This window comes from Accipiter gentilis, chromosome 16 (assembly GCF_929443795.1).
Source record: "Accipiter gentilis chromosome 16, bAccGen1.1, whole genome shotgun sequence".
NCBI lineage: Eukaryota > Metazoa > Chordata > Aves > Accipitriformes > Accipitridae > Astur > Astur gentilis.
This window is the reverse complement of record NC_064895.1, coordinates 11,819,735-11,839,217: the sequence shown is the minus strand read 5'-3', so window position 1 is coordinate 11,839,217 and position 19,483 is coordinate 11,819,735.

Below are 19,483 nucleotides of genomic sequence, written 5' to 3'. Positions count from 1 at the left end.
GTGTTGAAATAAAACACATCATTGAACATACAGTCCCATCTTGATATTGAACAGTAATATATGTTTTTACGTACAAAACCAGGTCTTACACACAGACAAAAATGTATCAGTATGATACAACCATAGCCTCCATTACTGTAGGCTCTGATCTTGCTGTTTCTCACTCATGTGAAAAATCCTACTGCCTACGAGGTACGTATAGGCTTATGATCCAGCACATTTTTCTGTAATGGAAATTAGTTGCGGATCTGAACAATTTTAAAATGATGACAAAAGAGCATGACTTAGACTCACTTGTTCGGAAAAGACGCTGTTTGGTTCAGCGCAAAAATTAATTTTTAAAAATTACAGATTTAGTGCCCATATTTCCTAACTTCATAAAAATAATGCAATTTTGTTAATAAAAAAATCATCCGTTCTCAAAATATAATCGTCTCAGAAATAAACCTGCAAAAGTATAAAAAAAGGCCAACACTAAATGCATTTTCAAACATTCTTTTTAAATTCACTATGATTTTACAGTTTTAATTATGTTTACAGTAAGTTCCTTACAATTTCTGTTTGCAAAATGTAAATGCAGAGTAGATTAGAAAACAGTGCAATCTGAAATCTGGAAAGCCCAAACAGATTAGTTTAATCTTTGCAGAAAATTCATGCTGGAGTAATGTTTTTTTTACTGAGCCCTTCCACTTTGATGTAATGGGAATTTTCTATTGTTATTTTTAAGCAATTCCCCCAACAAATCATAAGCATCTCCAACAGTATTAGATAAAAGCTCAGTCCCAGAAGCAAGGGGCAAATTTGACTCGAAAGGCATAAATTGAGGTTTCATTCCTTTGAAGAAACTCTCCTAATATTGTTACAGAAACATACATTGAAGTAATGTCAAATTCTACTAGAAATCCTAATAAATAAAACCATATGCTGAAGCATCTCAGCTAGAATTCGCCAAGGCTATAAAACAGATACATACAAGTTAGACAATATCAAGGAAAAGGGGGTTGGAACTGAGGAAAATATTCATTTAGTAATGATCTTTCTTCATGTAATGACATGCTAGGTTTAAGCCCTGACATCTTGGAAGTGCTCATGTAAAATCTGATTTGCCTATTCTTCCTTGCTAGCAAAGATGGTCATCAAAACAAGACTTGTCTGGGAATAAGTAATGCAAACGTCACATCTATCTTGCTAATATTAGAGGAATACAGAAGAGATGTATACCAGAATATTTTTAAAGAAGGAAAAACCAATCCCCTCCCCACACTAAAATAATACACTGATTGCCAGGTTTCAGGTATGTTGCAGTCACAAATGCATAGAAATGAGAGAGAGAAAAAAAGAGAAGCCTTTCTAGGTCATCTATTCCATCCATCTGCTGGAGTAAGATCACTCCCTACAATATACATGCTAGAGCTTTTTTCAGTCTGATTTTAAATGTCTTGTTTCCATCTGTTCAATTTGACCTTACCTATTTCATCTTGGGTAGTTAAAATGGCTGCTGTATAGTGCAATAATTCAGGGCAACATCTAAAAAAATTAAAAAATCAGCATGCAAAAGTCCTCTTATCCTTAGTGCAGCTAATTTTGAAGATAATGTTTACCCACAAAAGATCAAACTGGACAAACGATGCCTATAAGGCTGTGCTGTCTGCATGCGAAGCGTCATCTTTTACTGTATCATATGGATTAGATCCTGAGCTAATCAGTCAGATTCAGAGCTGAACTGCTTTGGGTCCATCTTACAATGCAAATATTGGGGGGTGGGGAATGTTCAACTAAAGTCTTCTGTGGGTAATGAGTTGCCTTTTCCATTCTTATTAACTAAAATACTTTAACCACTTCGGTTTTTTAAACTTAAACAATTATATTAGATGTAATCGTTATTTTATTAACATTTTTCTCCAAGGATTTTTCTTTCTGATTATGAGTACTTTGCAATTTCAGACAGTATGATGGATGCTACTCTTCTATGACAAGAATTTTAACAGCCCTTCTTCAGCACTCAATGCACACCCAATTATGCGTCTGAGCTAGTAACCTTGAATTTATGTTGCCATGGCGACAAACTGGTCATGCATTATGGATTATCATTGAAATTCTACACCCCTACCTAGCATAATGAGAGTTGGGGACTTAATCAAATCAGCCATTCTGTGTGACACAAAGTGAAGAACTAGCTCTTATTGTTCAGCCTGGAGAAAGGAAGCAGGCCTGATGGAGTGGCAGCTGCAGTGCCGCAGCCTGATAGATTGCCCTTATATACATTTGTGAATGTATAGACAGATGGTTTTCAATGCCTGGAATTTCTGGCTTAGGAAGCAGCTGTTCGGGTAACCTCTGCCGTCTCACCTTGTTGTCATGGAGCATTGCACCGAGACGGAGAATGCGGACGGGTACATTGGCAAGCTGACCAAATTTACGCGGCGTGGCACCCCTCTTTCATCCCGGGGCGGCAGGGCCGGGAGGGCGGCAGGGCCGAGGGGGGAGCGCTCCCGCCGGCCGAAGCAGGGTGCTGGGGCGCCCTCCGGCCCCTCTGCCGCCCTGCCTGCGCTGCAAGGGACGGGACAGGCAAGGTCGCCGCGGGGAGTCCTTCCTGGGGATTTAATCTAGTTGGCGTCTCCTCCGCTGCCTTGAAATCGTGGTGCGACGCGCTGTTCGTACGCGGCTCGGGCATCAGCACAGGCACCCAGGTTTCAGGTTGCCGTCCCCTGTTTGGCTTGGGCCTGAGAGAGAGCACCAGCTTCGCTGAGGTCAGGGCTGAAGAAGGTTCAATGCCAGGACAAAAATCAACCCGAACGGACATGAAAAATCAACAACCGTTGTATACTTCTTAGCTGCAGGACTCCTTTTCTGCCTTACCCCTGAAATTTCTCCCTCTAGTCTGAGATACTGTAGGAACCTACAGGAACTGCTGGGGACTCATTTACTTCTTCTTTTTAATAAAATAGTACTAAACCTGTAGACTTTTCTAGAAGAATTGGGCCATAATAAACTTTTAGAAAGCTTAAATCTCTTTAGTGTAAGTACCTGTGTGTTTTGTTTTACAACAAAAGGAAGCTGTCTTACTCACGAGTAGTCTTACTCATTTGTTCTCACGATTATATTTAATTATTATAGCTGTAACTGCATTATTTTTCTCCACTTAGTTCTGCATCCCTCAAAGCTTGAAAAGCTTTAAAGCTTCAAAGCTTCTGATTTCTCATAAACGCACATCTATTAAAAAATCCTTACTTTTCCAAAACCTCGACTAGCCAGCTATTCTGTGTCACCCTCATATTTTGGAAGTCGTGATGTTGGTACTGTAATATAGTTTATTTACTTATTCATATGTATAAGGTGACCATCACCATGGTTTCTGCGCAGGGAGTGCTATGTGTCTGTCAGCCTTGCCATTACAGATTCGCCAGACCTGTGATTTCAAAGCATGCAACATTCTCCCAGAATAAAACCTGATATGACAATAACATTTCAAAGAAATACTTCATTTTAGATCTAACTGCTTCATTAACACCACTTTTCTTTCTGCCAAACTGTCTGTGTTTGTGTTTTGATGTATAAAGTGTATAGCATGCATATGTTATGAGATTTAATTTTCAATGCATGTGCAGGAAGTCAGTATTTCAGCAGGCTTTTAAAACAAATCAATATACAGGTTATCCAGGAGTCTTGAGTAATCACCTTCTATCTATCTATCTATCAATTCATCTATCTGTATAAGTAAAAAGAGTCCCTCACCTTCTGTGCAGCTTTTTACTTCACAAAGAGCCACTGCTGTCCTGTACTGACCCACAAGATTGCAGTAGCTCCCAAGAAGGCTTTGCGGTCTATCCAGAAATGATTTCTGAACTAAAACACCCCAGGAAAGCCTGGGTATGAGAGGCTGCACCCACTCGGGGGCCTGACTCTGCAAGCCCTCTTCTGGCTGGAGCCAAGTTGCTCATGCCTTCCCTTGGGCATTTATTCTCTCGAGTAAAGATCCTGTCATGTCAATAAATCTGTCTTTTAAGCACACCCCAAACTTGACTGTGTAGCAGATTTCAATTACTGTTTGGTTACTAACGTATATCAGGGGTCTTTCAGAATTTCTCAAATTCAAATACTTTTTTTTTTTTTTAAAGACACTTCCCCAAATTGATTCATTCACACAAAATTGTCTTTGACAACACTGACTGTTTGACTTAAAGTAAGGAAGAAAATTCAGAGCTAGGGATTGATGGGATAAATAAATAGACTGATATCACTGTAATCTTTCTCAGTGAAAGAATGAATGAACCTTTTTTCAACTTTAATTTACAGTGCCTGGAATTTCCTTGTGTTTATAAATTTAAGCCAAACCCTTAAATCTGATGTTAATATCAACTTTACATTACTTAAATTAAATTTTTTATGGTTGAGTAGCTTTTATTGTGTGGGCATTTTGGAAAAGGATGTTACAGTTGGGTCCGGCAGAGTGAGCCAACAAAAATAATAGTGCATGCTTTAAATTAAAACCTATAGAGAAAAATAAGAAATAAAAGAGTACTAACATGGGCACAGGGAGCGAAGTGCCGCCTTCTGTTTAAAAACATCCCACAAGAAAGAAGAGAAGATTTTCAAAACTCTTTGTCATTAAGTGTTTTAAAGAAATAATTTTTAATAGGGTAGGCTAACTCCAAAACCAGTGTAACAGGATGAAAAGGAAAATGACATTAGGCTAAAATAAATACTTGGGCCCAGAACTTGATTTATGATCAAATTGTATACCTCGGGGAATAAAGAAGTGTGCAATACTGTTCCTGATATTAACAGCAAGGAAAGAACTAAATTTAGAGCCTATCTTTGCAATCTTTATTTAGGCTAAGTGGAAGTTTTTCAAGGAAATTCTTCTGTTGATCTCAGTAAAATTATTATCAGGAGTAAATTTTTCCTTAATGTAACTTGTGCTCCCAGAGAAGAATCTGAATATCAAAAAGTATTTAAAGTTCCTGAGACATAACATTGTCATTAGCAGAAAAAGCTGAAGAAGGCACTTGCAAGTTATTGTCTCTTTATTTTTATGCTAACTTGTGGCAAGCACTATAACAAGCTCAGTAGCTGGAAATAAGCTATAAGTATTTCCTTGGAAACTTTAGCCCTGTCAGATTTAAAATACTGTCTCTTGACCTTTGTAATCAAAGAATCATCCAGCCTTCCTCCCACCCTCCCCCCCCCCCCCCCCAGTAATCAAGGATTAACTATTTCCTTGATAAAACAACTTTAAAATGACCATTTTGTGGTTTGCAGGCTGCGTAATTATTCTCTTGTAATTTGCAAAAAGGAGAACTGTAAATTTTAGTTTACTACTTTTATTTTTTTTCCCCACATCATTCACGCAGTTTCTTGCGGGAGTAAGAAAGTGCATATAAATGTATATTGGGGAGTATTTTACAACCACTTCACAGTCTTCCTCCAGCCGTTGTATGGACCACCAGTAGTCCCATGGCTGCAGGCTGGGAGATCTCACTGGTGTGCGAGCGTGGCGGTTGCAGTTCACCTCTGTGCTGTCTGACCTCCTCGGCTGTGGGTCTTCACTCAGCATGAGGAGGCAGAAAAAAGGACACACTTCTCATCTGGCTCCTGCCCACTTTAATGCGGTGACAGTCAAATCGATAGCATTTTAGGGACTCAAAATATAACTTATTAAATTCTTAAACTTTGCAGGCTTTTTGAAGAAATACAAGGGATAAGCTGCATTTTAGTCGTTTTGGAACAAAGAGATCAAAGCTGAAGAGCTGTGTAGAGTAGTACAGGATACGGGTAGTCTCGGAATTTCAGGGTTTGAGCAAAATACTGTTTCCATTTCTGAGAGGCCGTGACAGTTAGTGTACTAGTAATTGCAGGTTTGCTTAAAGACACTACCTCACTCTTAGTATGTAAGCCCTCCCATTTTCCTTAAATTCACCTTGTCACAACCACTGGAGCCAGATGATATGTTTCCCTTCACTGTGAAATGCATTTAATCACAAGAATCGAATGCCTGTGTAGTGAGAACATTTTTATAATCCACTGTACCAGCTTGCTCACTTCCAGGATCTGACTGGCGCGCTCATGAAATCTTTTTGCTGTCACACTGAGATATTTCATTTCTAACTGGAGCTCAGCTGATGAGAAACATCAGAGTTTATGATTACCCTGACAGCAGGACTCCCGCAAAAATATAATTAAAATTGTCTTCTTTTATGCATGCATGTGTGCAAGACATTTAGGATGGTCACCTCAAAACCCCACCTTCCCCATGCCTTTTGAAGGGTAATTTAAAAGCTAAGTATTTACTGCTATCATTCAAACTGCTGCTAAAAGTCTCTCCTATTGCATTTTGCATGGATATTTGCTCAAAGCTGCATACAGTCAGGGTCCTGAAGGCACCAAGAAGTCTAACTCGCCCTGACCAGCCTCCCCCCACCCTGCCCACAGGCCCAGGACTCTGTTTCAGCTAACCTGGGGGCCGTCAGTCCCTGCCCCAGCAGCATCTGTTCCTCAGCCCTGCTGCTCCCCTCAGCTCACCATGTACAGCAGTACAGAAAGGGAAAACTTTTTCTTTTTTTTTTTTTTTTTTTAGCTCAAGAGAATCCTTTAATATCTGTATAAAGTTCTATGTCACAAATTTACTCTCTGTTAGTTTATATGGCGGTATAGCAAATTGAGACACATCAAATTGTGCATAGACAACATTTACCAATTTGGGTATCCTGTGCATGAATGTGTGTGTATGCACATCTCACTAATACACATGACTGCTCTTTGGACACTTTTTTTCCTCCCTGAATATTCAAACTTGAGTTTTATATAAATATTTGGGAGTTCTGTTCTTCTTTTAAGGGAGTGGTGTGCATAAGGTACAAATACATCTATGTAGTTACATACACAGTAAGATGCTCCCATAAAAGCAAGCAGACAGGGAAAAAACATAAAGAAGATGTTGTTCCATGGCGCACCCCTGCCTGGGCGCTGGGTGCATCTGGTGGGTGAACGGCTCTGCCCTCGCGAGGGGGTTCTGGCCAAGGCCGCTGGCTCTGCTCCAGTCATCGCCACTGGTTTACACCTGCTCTGCTTTTGATCCAGAAGGCCAAAACCTGATTTTTCAGAGAAAAGGTATCAGATAGGACCTAGAGTGTTTGCAGCTTAGCAGGCAACCTGCAGAGACAAGAGGCTGCTCTTAGTAAAAAGCAAAAAGTAAAAAGTGATTCTTTGGAAGTCAATTTGTGGCACACAAGTTTTCTGCTACTAGAGTACAAATAACAACTTCAATACCAGAATGTACACTGAACAGACAGTATATCCAGACAAGCTGCTGCAGATTTAATGATGCTAATTGGGGTAGCTGAAAGTCCTCAATGATGCTACAGAAAAGAGGCAGCTTGGGATGGTCATTTAATCTTGGAAATAGCTTTAAAAACTGGAAGACATGTCCCTGAGGACAGTGTCGGCCAGATTAACCGCCTGGGCTCTGCAGCCCTCTCGAGGCAGTGCTATTCGTTTACTTTAAAACTTGTAAGAGGAAGGCAGGCAGGACAAGCCTGAGGAGAGTCTGAGGCAAATGCTTTACAATGAAAGGTATAGTGAAATCAGGAGAACAATTTAAACAACTCTACTTTTTACATTAATTTCCTCATTTAAAATTAGGAGAATTAGACACAGAATTATTTAACTGTGGTTCTTTATTTAGCAACTGTCCTTAGGTTAAGAAGTAATTTGATAGGAAACACCTGTTTCAGTTATCATTAAAACTTTCATTCTTAGGCAAATTTTCTCCCAACGAAAAAAGGAGAAACTTTCAAAATCACTTCTGCAGACACACCCTGGAGTGGCAGCACTCAGTGCCTCTGAGAGCCAAGCCACTTGTTTACATGCTTACCAGTAGCTCCAGAGATCTGAAAATGTCCCCCATGCCCCCAGCTGGTTATGACTACTAATTTTTCCAGTTTTAATCCTGTAAAGTTTTAGATCAACTAGGCACAGACACAGAGTCTAGCCAGTTTTAGCAGCAGTACACACCACTGTGTAATTCACTGGCATACAAGCGCACTTAGATAAATACATTGACACTGCTAAGATTCAGTGTGCACAAAAGAGACCCCTTGGCACACTAATAACAAATAAAGCTGAGTGGCATTAAACATGTCACTGCTACCAGAGCTCGGCGTGTGACACCCATACACAGTTCTTTTCACACTACATTATTATCCCTTCTTCCCTGGCAAAGCCTCTCTGAAACAGATGTTAAGTCAAACGGCAAGATACTTTCATATCTCTGCAAAGTGTAAAGCAAGCATTAAGAAAATGAAAACAACATAGACTGTAGAATAAGAATTAAATGGTAGACTAGATTTTAAACATCAGATTTATACAAAAGCATTATTGTTTCATGTGAATAGGCAACTAAATACGGTGATGCAATGAATGAACAAATGTAGATACTGGACTTCTTTTATACACTCTCACTCCTACCTCACCATATATGTAATGTGATACAATAAAAGCTTTCATTTTGTATACAATGACAGAGCTTAAATAAGCAGGGCAGTTTTTTCTTATGGACAACTATCACCAAGATAAAGTTTGGAAACAGATACACAGAGCTTTTCTTGGGGAAGTAAAACAAGGAAGGTTTGGGGGAAGATCTCTGAGAGACGATTTTTCGTTTTCGGAGTAAAATAAATGAAAATTTCTCTCAGGTGTAAACATATTAAGTGTCTCTTCTTTTCATACATATGGATTCCCTCTAGGAACAGGCAAAAAGAATAACCCAAACACCGGCCTAGTTACACAAGTAAATGTTTCAGAAAATTAGTAGAGATGAGCCTTTGTAGTGAGAAGGAGGAATTCCTGGTGTTGCAGTGCTCAGAAACTGGCTGAACTCTTTTCCGAGGCAGGAGTCACCCTGAAGAGCTGGACAATGGGCAATCCTCTATTTGCAGACAGTGGGAGAATAAGAGAACAAGGAGTCAATGGTTCTCGTATTCCAGCTACTTAGACTACAAAACACAGCTCTAGATAATCTGGGAAAGGGCTCCTGAGTGCTAAAACAGGATGCAGCTAAAACCTCTTACCCAATGTGCTGGCAGCACTATGAAGTATGTGGAATACTTAGTGAAGAGGATACACAACATCCAAGCATTCACAAAACACAAGAGAGAAAGAAAACCGTGGTCTTCACCCCTGACATACAAGTTCATGCAAGGGTTGGCCGGGCAAAATGGTGGTGTTGCATATATAGGATTCACGGCAGTGAAAGCAGCAAGTTAAAAATCTGGATTCAGATTTTACTCTTCTTTATATGAATAATGTGCAGAAAGTCTGTTCAGAGCAGTCCCACATGTTAGAAATATTTGATCAAGTTGGAATCTACGTCAATGTCCTGCTTAAACCCTTTAGGCATGCTGTTTTTGAAGGCTTGGTAATCCATAGGAATATATAGTCTCCTCAACAGGGTTATGAAATGGAGCTTGGCATTGTATAAACCTACAGAGCAAGCCCAACACTAATGAAAATGCCTCAGACTTGCTGCAGGACCACAGCACCTGAGTACCATGAGCGCACGGGCTACCAGATGCAAAGCGGATAGTAAAGCACATGCGCACAGCCATCGCATTGAAAATCCACAGAAATTTTAGGACTTTTCAATAAGAATAAGACTACTACACATGAGGAAATTCTGGCCGTAATTCCTCAAGATTTATCCAGCATCCATCTCTGGGGGGAAAAAACAGGCACTTGTCCAGAAAAAAAACCAACCAGCCAAGCAATAACTTTATTTCTTTAGCCAGTAAGTCAGTCACATTTTATGGTTTTTTTCTTAAGTGAAGAAGCATCAAGTTTTTGAACATTTTATGTGTTTATATAATAAATGTGATAAAGAATCCATAAAAGGAAAGAGTGAAGTTTGAGAAATATCATGCTAACCTTTCTTGCAAACAAGTTGCCTGTGACTTGGCCCACCAGTGGGGCTTGTCGCTGGGTGGTGGGTACGGGTCTCCTTCAGCAGCAGCACTAGCTCAAGTGCAGAGATGCTGGAGCACAGCGTGTGTAAGCCTGGCCTAGAGGGATGCCCACAGGGAGGAAGGGCTGACCCAGACCTCACTATCTTAATTTTTAAGCCGCTTTCCCTAACTTCTAGGTAGAGTAGTATTTGTATTTCACAACAGCTGCATACCCTACATAAATAAGACTCTCCATTTCACACCCGGTTGTCCCCTGGGAGAGGGGAGGAACCACAGGCCTTGGTGGAAGGAGCTCGTGGCAGGTTCAGGTCAGGACTTTATAAAAAAGATAAGTAGACAATACCTCCAGGAGCTATCTTTGCTCTCCCAAGGAAAAAGGCACGTGTTTACATGCCATATTGTCTTCCTGAGTTCATTTTTTAAAAATAAGCATCAGAACCATGGGATTTCTCGTTTCCTTCCAAATATGAAATGTAGCGCATAAAAACCCACAGGTCTTTAAACAATGCACTTTGTTTGCACACTTCAGTTAATTGCTACTTATTCTGTCCTGTGAGGAAAAATCTCATTTTACAGCCTCTTTCCACAGTGTTTAACTTTGATATAAATATGTGCAGTCCTTGTGTTAGGGTTTTTTTTTCCCTTAACCAGAAACAGTTGGCTGGAGCATAACTTAAATTGATTTTTTTAAAGACATAATATAACATTATGTGCTATTATACAGTAAAAGAATTGGTTTGTGTCTCCTGCCTTATGTTCTTTAGATCAGGGCCATCTTACTGCCTCAGTGAGTCTATCTCACTGTGTGACCTGTTTAACTGTAATCATACCTTGGAGTCTTTGATTACAGTAAAAGCTGATGCCATGGTGAAATTCCCTTTAATATTTACATTGTGAGACCTGTTGAAATGATGAAATGTCCTTCTTATCTGAAGTGCATTACCTCAGTGTGTCTGTGAATCAGCATCATTAGATCTGCATGAGTTCATCCTTAAAAAGGATTAAAAAATGTTCCCCATTTTGAGAATGGGGGGAAAAACACTGCTAATAACAATTCTCTTTTTATTCAGTGTTTATGACATTTCTGTCCTTGTTCTGCTTTTCCTTTCACTTAGGATATTTAACAGTTGAGAGTAAAACTGGTGATGAGGCAGTGGATGGACAGAGATTTTTGGTGTACGCTGCTGTTTTTTCTACCAGAAATTCTTCACAATTCTCTGTGCAGAGGGAAGTCTGGAATATTTATTTATTTACTTATTTATTTCCCCTCTGGTCCTTTCTTTTCAAAATTGCTCACATTGATTTACCTATGTCTGATGTCTGACCATGCAGGATGTGTCTTCTGTGAATAGTAGCTTACTAAAAGGCAAGACAGGATAGCAGAAGGATAGTAACATCTGATATGTTATGGAAGTCCCACTAATAATTCTACTTAAATCTATGCTGGAGTTTGTACTGAAACAGGAATTTAATTTTTTGTTGTGTTTAACACAAATTGTTCAGTTTATAATATTTTATTTAGGGTAACAGCAAATTAATATAATGTAATTTCAACTACAAATTACATTTTGTTTTATTTGTCTGGGTAGAATTTTAAGTCCATATTATTTTATATGGCTTTTCTGGAGGGGAAAAAAAAAAAAAAAAAAAAAGTGGTAACCTTTCAGTATTATAGGTCTCCTTTGAAAATACCACAGCTTTTATTATCCTTTCCATTTGTCCCAGCATCCAAAAGCATGAAAAAAAAGTATTTTGTACATTCTTCTGGGATAAATATCATATTACATATAGAAAGGCTTTCTTTGTGAATCATAGGTTGAAACAAATTTTATGCCCACATTTGAATTCATCATTACTGGTCACTGTAGATGAGCCCAGGAAAGGAAATGTATGTTATTCTTCACTTGAGCCCTAAAAGCTCTTGCCAATGCGAACTGTATGAATAGCTCTAAATTATTCTCTCACATTGATCAAGACAACGAGAACCAATTTTCCCCTTGAAGCATTTTGATGAGATTTTGTTTCTTCCAATCAACATTTTTCTTCGTATTCTTTCACTTCAATTATCAGTTTTGCCAACATCTTGGAGTTTTGGCTATCAAAAGTATTCGGGCTTCACAATTTCTCTGAAAATGAGAATTTTTCAAAAGCGTTGCTATTATTGCCAATTTTTCAATTAATCAAAAAAAAAATCTAATATAACAATACGTTGTCAGAATTCATATGACAATGTTACACAGTCAATGCATTTGTGTCAGCCAGAAAGTTAAGAACTGGATGTGGTCATCAATATCACTCAGTTTCAAATCTGGATTTCACATAGACACTACGATTGTTGTACATTTAATCTATTCTGAAACAATTTAAAAGACTAGAAAAAAAACAATCAAAGAAAAAAGACTTTTGGCTATAATGTCTAGACATAGGTTTTGATTCAAGTGTAGTTTTTCTCAAAATCAAGTTACACCCGATTGAATTGGGTACCTCAACATTTGCTGTTTGACATTATCACATGTAATCTCATTCACATTACTGTGAGACTGATAATGTCACTTGCCTGGGCTGGCTGGTACTGTAGTAGAAATCCAATGAACTATTTGTGGAAGCTGTTCAGGAAGAGAAAACTGCACTGGCAGTCTGTATAAAACACCATACGTATTGAATATGTATACACATGGATACAGAGATATGTTTACCTTTATTGAGTTTTACATCAGTTCTGCTACCATCCATGATTTCTTTTCCTGCTAAAGACTCAAAGTGAAATATGAAAATGTAACCATGCAGGTGAGAAAATTTATTGTACGACGTATACATTTCTTATAAATGGGGTTGCATGCACATGGAAAATGCAGAAAGTATATGTAAACAGTACTTATATTCACTGCACCCCCTCCCTCCTCCCCAAACAGTGATCAAGCTGCTAATGCTTTAAGAATACAAACTTCTAGGGTAACCAGCATGTTATTTCACCTCTATCTATGTCTGTAAGTCACTTATCTGTCATATTCAGATGTGATCTCCTTGGGGCAGAAACCATCTTTTTGCTCTATATTTGAATAGAGCATTTTGTATTGGAGCTGTGCTCTGTGGTAAGATCTCTGTGCACTGATACATAAAAATAGTATCATTACAAGGCATTTTGAAGCTAAGAAGATAAAAAATGGCAATATGAATGCTCTAGAATTCTTGGCAATGAATGGTTATTGATACAGGTTCAGACAGGCATGTACCGGCTCTTTAGCGTTTTATCTAGGAATTACCACAACAAGAGCAGCTTTCAAGAGCCATCTCTAGAGGAAAGGAGAATCTGATGCCAAGAGACCTTTAAAAAGTCTAAGGGACAGATACTGAAACCTTCACTCTCATTACACAGTACTGGATTTTACATCTGATCTCATTTCTTCTGCTAGAAACGAGATCTCACTGCTGGCAGCGTATGTGTCAAGTGAACTCCTCTAGAAAGAAGAGCAGAACTGGGTCCTGAGCTGGACAGACTGTCAGTACTATCACGTACATCCATTCCCCACCGATATACTAGAAAACACTGTAACCTGCTAAGACTGTCTTACTGACCACACAGAAAATCCAGAGAAATGTTCTAGGGAAAGGGGTGATTTGCTTTAAAACATAAAGGTACAATACGTGTTAAAAGTCACAGTTTTCTTTATATACTTCCCCAGAGTATTAGTACAGTTATCAGTTCATCCACATGGAGCTTGAATGAACTGAAGGAAACTTCTGTGCAAGTTTTCAATGAGTAATGAAAGGTTCTCAACTCTTCCTTCAGGAAGCTATATTATTCATTTCAGGGCCTTACTAAATCAGGTATTTAAACTTGGTCATGCTATATAAACATGATATGAGAGAAAGTAATTACTTATTATAATATAGTCTAACTAAAATTAGACACTGATCCTTCAGTATCTATTTAGCATAGGCCATTAATTTTTAAGAACTGTTTTCAGCTTGACATTGGAAGGCAATAAGAAAAAAATGTCAATTCCAGAACAAGTATTACAAATGTAAGGCCATATATTTAATACTTACAGAGTTTTATGTCTTCTGGGTGTAAATGTTATATAAACTCTGCAATGGTCCCAGAAAACAAGATGCTGTATTGCTGCTTTTTCATTCAAGAAAACTGAAGCACCATGACTCTAAAGTGCTTGCCTGAGTAAATCAGAGAGGCACAATAGATAAGTGCTATTTGCAAAAATTCCTTGGGTGGAAAAATGTTAATTAATTGAAGACAAACTTCCTCTAGGAATTTGACAGGTTTTGATAATCTTACTATTTGGAAAGACGGTTTAAAGGTGATGGGACAGTACAATAGCGATCAGCTGGAATATCTACCTGGAAAGTGGGAAAAGAGCATAAGGACAAGTTGAACTTGAACGTGTTTTCCTGCCTGGATTTCCATGGGCAAAAGGCAGCTGGATTGTTCACCACAGGTACTGTCTAGAGCTGTTCTCTTTAAAGTTCTCTGGGGAACTGAAGGTAACCTTGCCTCTTTGCCTTCTTTAACTAGCTACCATTAAGGTTAGTAGTAGATACAGAACAGGCAATTGCCTGCTTGCGGAAAATGCCACAGCTCCTCTCTGGAAAAAGAAACAAACAAACAACCCCCCCACTTTGCAGGTGTATTTGGGGACTGTCAGAAGGTGTGTGAGCCCAGGAAGTAAATGCGGGTTAGTTTCAACTTACCCAACTGAACTGATTGGATAAGGAAACATCAAATTGCAACATCCCCCAAGCAATGTTTCATTTCCAAGAAGAAATCCATGCTGTCAAATTGGAGTTAATTCATAGACAGCCAGAAAGTAATCTCATGATAACGGTGGATAAGAGATATAACGTGTTAGGAAATTGGTCATGCACAACACCAGGAAGAGTTCAAAACACCTAAGAGCAGAGGGAGTTGCAGAGAACCAAGGAAACTCTATCTTTAGTGAAGTCTGTGAAAACACTTCTCTGCCAGTATCACTCTCTTGCTCTCATTCCTTCCAAGACAGGGAAGATTCCTTCTAAGCTTACATTTGTGCTTACATTTTTGCCGTGGAAGCCAAGACTGCTTACCGTGGCTGGGGCTTGAGTCCATGGTAGGAAAAGACTGAGGTATGTGCTTGTACCCTAGGCTATCCTGAGTCTGATGCAAAATAAATCCATATTTATGTGCCAACGTGCAGCCATGCTGCATTCTAGTGGATCTCTGTATTGCTACAGCTGAGGTACCAGGTCAGTGGGACATGCTGGAGGGAGGACCTTTCCTGCTAGATAGACATGAATGCTCTACAACAAACCATGTTCTTTAGCTTCTCAGAATGGAAGGATGATTGATCTGCCTAACACCCTCCTGGCTGTGAGTTATTCTGAAAATTGCTGAAGGTATGATAATCAGGAATGCGTAATGCTGTACCATTAACAAACATGTGTATAGGAATTGCCCATTTAAGTCAGAGAAACATATAGCTCTTCCTCATTGTTCATCTTCACCCAGAAAACACTGGATATTTTTCAGGTGTCCTGTTGCCTGTAACAAGCTCCTCTGAAGCCAAACAGAAAGACAAGCAGAAGAAATTTTGTACTAATCTTCGTCTTGGTATTGAAGAAACTGTCTAAATAGCCTTATTTTCTATGTTCAATCAGGAAAAAAAAAAATTAAAATTGCTTTTCTGCAGCTTAAGTTTCCTTCTCAGTCTCTAATTCATTGATAAAAATGGCTGAAAACAGTAAAAAGGATCACTTTTCCAGGCTCCTCAAGGGGTAATGAATGTTCAAGTACTTCCACCTTCCACACTGGGAGCTGTGATAGAAGAAAGAGTTGTGCCGTGGTGCTTTTGTGCCTTGGCTGCCTCCTGTTTCCCTCCGCCCTGCTCCATCCTCCCGTGTGTTCGCTGCGACTTCATCAGCAACTGAAACGGTGGAGAGCTTGGCATGCTTCAGGAAAGGGGCTGAACTCCCCCACTGGCACCACTTTCCACGGTCACAAGTTCATGAGCATTGCTAGAGTTTCAGACTCAGAACCGAAGGTCTGTGAGACTTAAAAACAATTTCCCCGTCTGCCTCTGCCGGCTGCTCCCGCTCGTTGATTTATGCTCGTGATGCTCGGAGCTGCGGCATAAATCTGGTTATGTAATAGAAACTTGATAACAGAGAAAGTCAATACAGGAGGGCAAGAGAGCTGAAATTACACACTGGCACTACTTTTTATTAACCCTTTCACAGTTTAGCTCAGCTGCTTCTCACAGACAAGTTGTCTGAATTTAGGGAGATTATTTTCTTGCTACTTGTAGTGGCACCAGATTGACCACTCTTCCCTCTGTCTTGCTGGAGCCAAACAGAATAATCTTCTAGAAACACTATTCTATTGCAACAAAAAGCTCTTTATATCTTTGCTTCAGTTAAATATATTATGAGAAACAACTGATTTTTTTCACATCAGGCAGAATACCTATATAAATATATTAAATTATTTACACAAACCTAGATATTTCGTATCATCACAGTGTTCCCAACTTGGACAGGTTTTCTGAGGGAAAGCTTCTTTGTCAGTTTGTTTGTTTGCTTGTTTGATTTTTGTGACACTTGGTTTATTTCTTAGCCACAATTTCACAGCTGAGCCTCGGGCTCTGTGAAAGCAGGAGGTTTGGCAGGTCCACAGAAGAACTTCTGACAGCTACAGTCTGCATCATTCTTCATTTTAAGCAATAAAGAAAACTTAAGGTTGTAGTTCTTGAAACCATTCATACATGAAGCTTCCACTTTATGTTCTCATAATCTGATTCCTGCTGTTAGTAGAAACCCCGTTGTTATTAGAAACTCATTTATCACAGATCTTTATATTCATGGCTTCATTATTTGAAGTCCTGATGGTGATACAATTTCAGTTTTCCTTTTTTCTTGACTGAAGCTGAGGGATTTGCATATTTGATATCTGGGATTTAGGGAGAAACATGGAGATGAATATGAATAAAATCATTATCTGTTCTTCAAGGTGAGCTTTGCTTCTCATGAATATAAGTAAAATACATTTGATTTTATATGCATATGTTCTTTATAAAATTCTGGTAATAACATGATCCTTCTGTTACTCAGCATAAGATGACTTGAATCATCAATAACTGAAATATATGTGAAAGACATTAACAGAGTTGATATAAAGCAATATTTCATTAGTGTCCCAAGAGCAGTATTATGAAATATGAAGCTAACACTGTTATAAAAACTTGTCTGGAAACCATTACTTGAAGATTGGAAGAAGTCTAAAAATCCCACTTTGTCCAGGTGCTCCTGAAGTTGCTTAGCAACTGCCTCCTTAATCACCTTCTCCAAAAAAGGAGGTTTGACAGAGGATAGTAATTAGATGGTTTCTTGAGGAGGGTCAAGACCTCAGCATACTGTAGCCAGGATGTCATTTTGCCCTTCAGAAAATGGTGCTAATGAAATGCCCATCCACTGGGAAAGTGCTTCCTCACTGACTTTCTTAAGCCCTGCAGTTTTCTCACTGGCGTTCTTCGTCTGCTCTTGGGACAAGGCCCCCTCAAAATCAACCCTGGATGTTCTCATGACCTCTTGTTCTGACATCTCTGGTTGACGGCTGACAGCTTCAGGTATGAATGATTTTGCCCATCAAAAATATAATGATGAATTAGCTAATTTCCTGTTTCAGAGAAGAGGAACTGACAGGGAACCCAGCTCTCTGTATTAACTTTGCCAAGCAGCTCTTAACTGTATGCATCACAAACATAAATAACTATTCAGACAGGAATTTGGGGTGAAAGAATTGTAGTGAAGTCCATAAGGAAAGGCTGATTATTTGGGGGGTTAACACTTTGGAAAAGAGTTTCCTGTCATCACAAGAAATTCCAAACTGTAATTTTACTAATGAAAATACAAATATGGTCTTTGTTCCCATGGACGTGAAAAAAAAATTACTAAAGTCCTCTTCAGTAGCTGAAGAAGACTGAGGCAAAGTGGACACTGAGTTCCTTGGCCTTATCTGTCCCCCTTGGCACTGGATCATCCTTCCCATTCAGCAACAGTTCCACATTTTCCTTGTTCAGTCTTTTACTACTAATGTGCAAGTTCTTCTTGTGTACCAATCAAGTCTCAAGTCCAGTTAAGCTTTGGCTTGCCTGACATCTCCCTACACATCCAGGCAATGTTTCTGATTTCCTCCTAAGCACTATGCCCTTCCTTCCACCTCTTGCTTTTTTGCACCACATTTCATTAGATACGGAAAAACCTTCTTATCAGGTCTAGGAAGGTACACCAAGCTAGTCTGACAAGGGTAATTTTAGCAATGTACTACATGTCTGCTCATTGAAGAGTATTTAAAATATTATTCTTGTTGTTGTTTGTTTGCTTGTTTGTTTTTAAATAATCAGTTACCTTATGAGTGATTAACTGATTGCTATGAGTTTTGTAAAAAAAGTTGGCCCTAGCAATATGTTATTATGATATTTTCCGATCATGATGTGTTCATTCTTGCACTTGTGCATATGTAGCTGCTGTGACTGCTGTTCTGTATTCCTTTATCTTTTTTCATCTTGTTAGAAAAATGAGTTACTTTTTAATAAGCAGATTTTAGTTCATGATGTTTTTTTCTTTGTTCCACTTCTGCTTAAGACAGCATATAAAGGTTTTTTTAAAAATTATTTATTTATTTATTAATTACAAATTAACATTTATTTCTGAATCAGTCATAATATTTGAGAGGTTTCCTTCCTTGAGTTTTAAATGTACTATAGAATCAGCTCTGTTTACATGTATAGTAGAAGGGCTTTCAGAATATTGCAGAATATTACTGATTCACCTCCAGATTGTAACAAAAGTACTTTCCAGTTTGCTTGAGGCCTTAAACTTCCATATCTTTCTCATGTTGCAATTACATTTGTACATTAGGCTTCTCTCCCAGCCTTTAACTTTTCATTTCATTAAGATAAATACATATTTGCAAAAAGCTTTTGTGGTCTAGGTGTGAAATATTTTTTTACCTTGACCAGCATTGTAATAGAAACTAGAATATTTGTAACATTGTGCAAAGTAAGGCCCTAATCTGACAAAACTGAAGCAAAATGTGGTTTTCAAAGTTGGATCTGCTTGCACTTTTAAAACAGCATGTATGTTTATGCTGGTTGATCAAACCTAGAAAATAATAAAAATAGCCAATAGATTTAAAACCACCATTGTTTATTGTAAAATACCCTTCATGTTTAAACTCTTTCCCACTTTCCCAGGTAAGTAAAACTGAAAGTTTCAAAATAGACTTGCAAGATACTCTTCGTTATCATACTTTTTACTATTGCAACCTCCTCCTTTCCTCATTCCTGACTGTAAAACCTCTTGAAGCAGATAAGCATTGGCAAGAGGATTAATCTCCTCTGTTTGAGGAGAAAGGTTGTTCTGTGGCAAAGTCAGAATCTACAGCTGGAGCACTGAGAAGCCTGTCTTGCAATGCAATCAGAAGCCTCGAAAGTTATTTTGCAAGGGTGCATCTATAACCTCAATCAGAACCATGA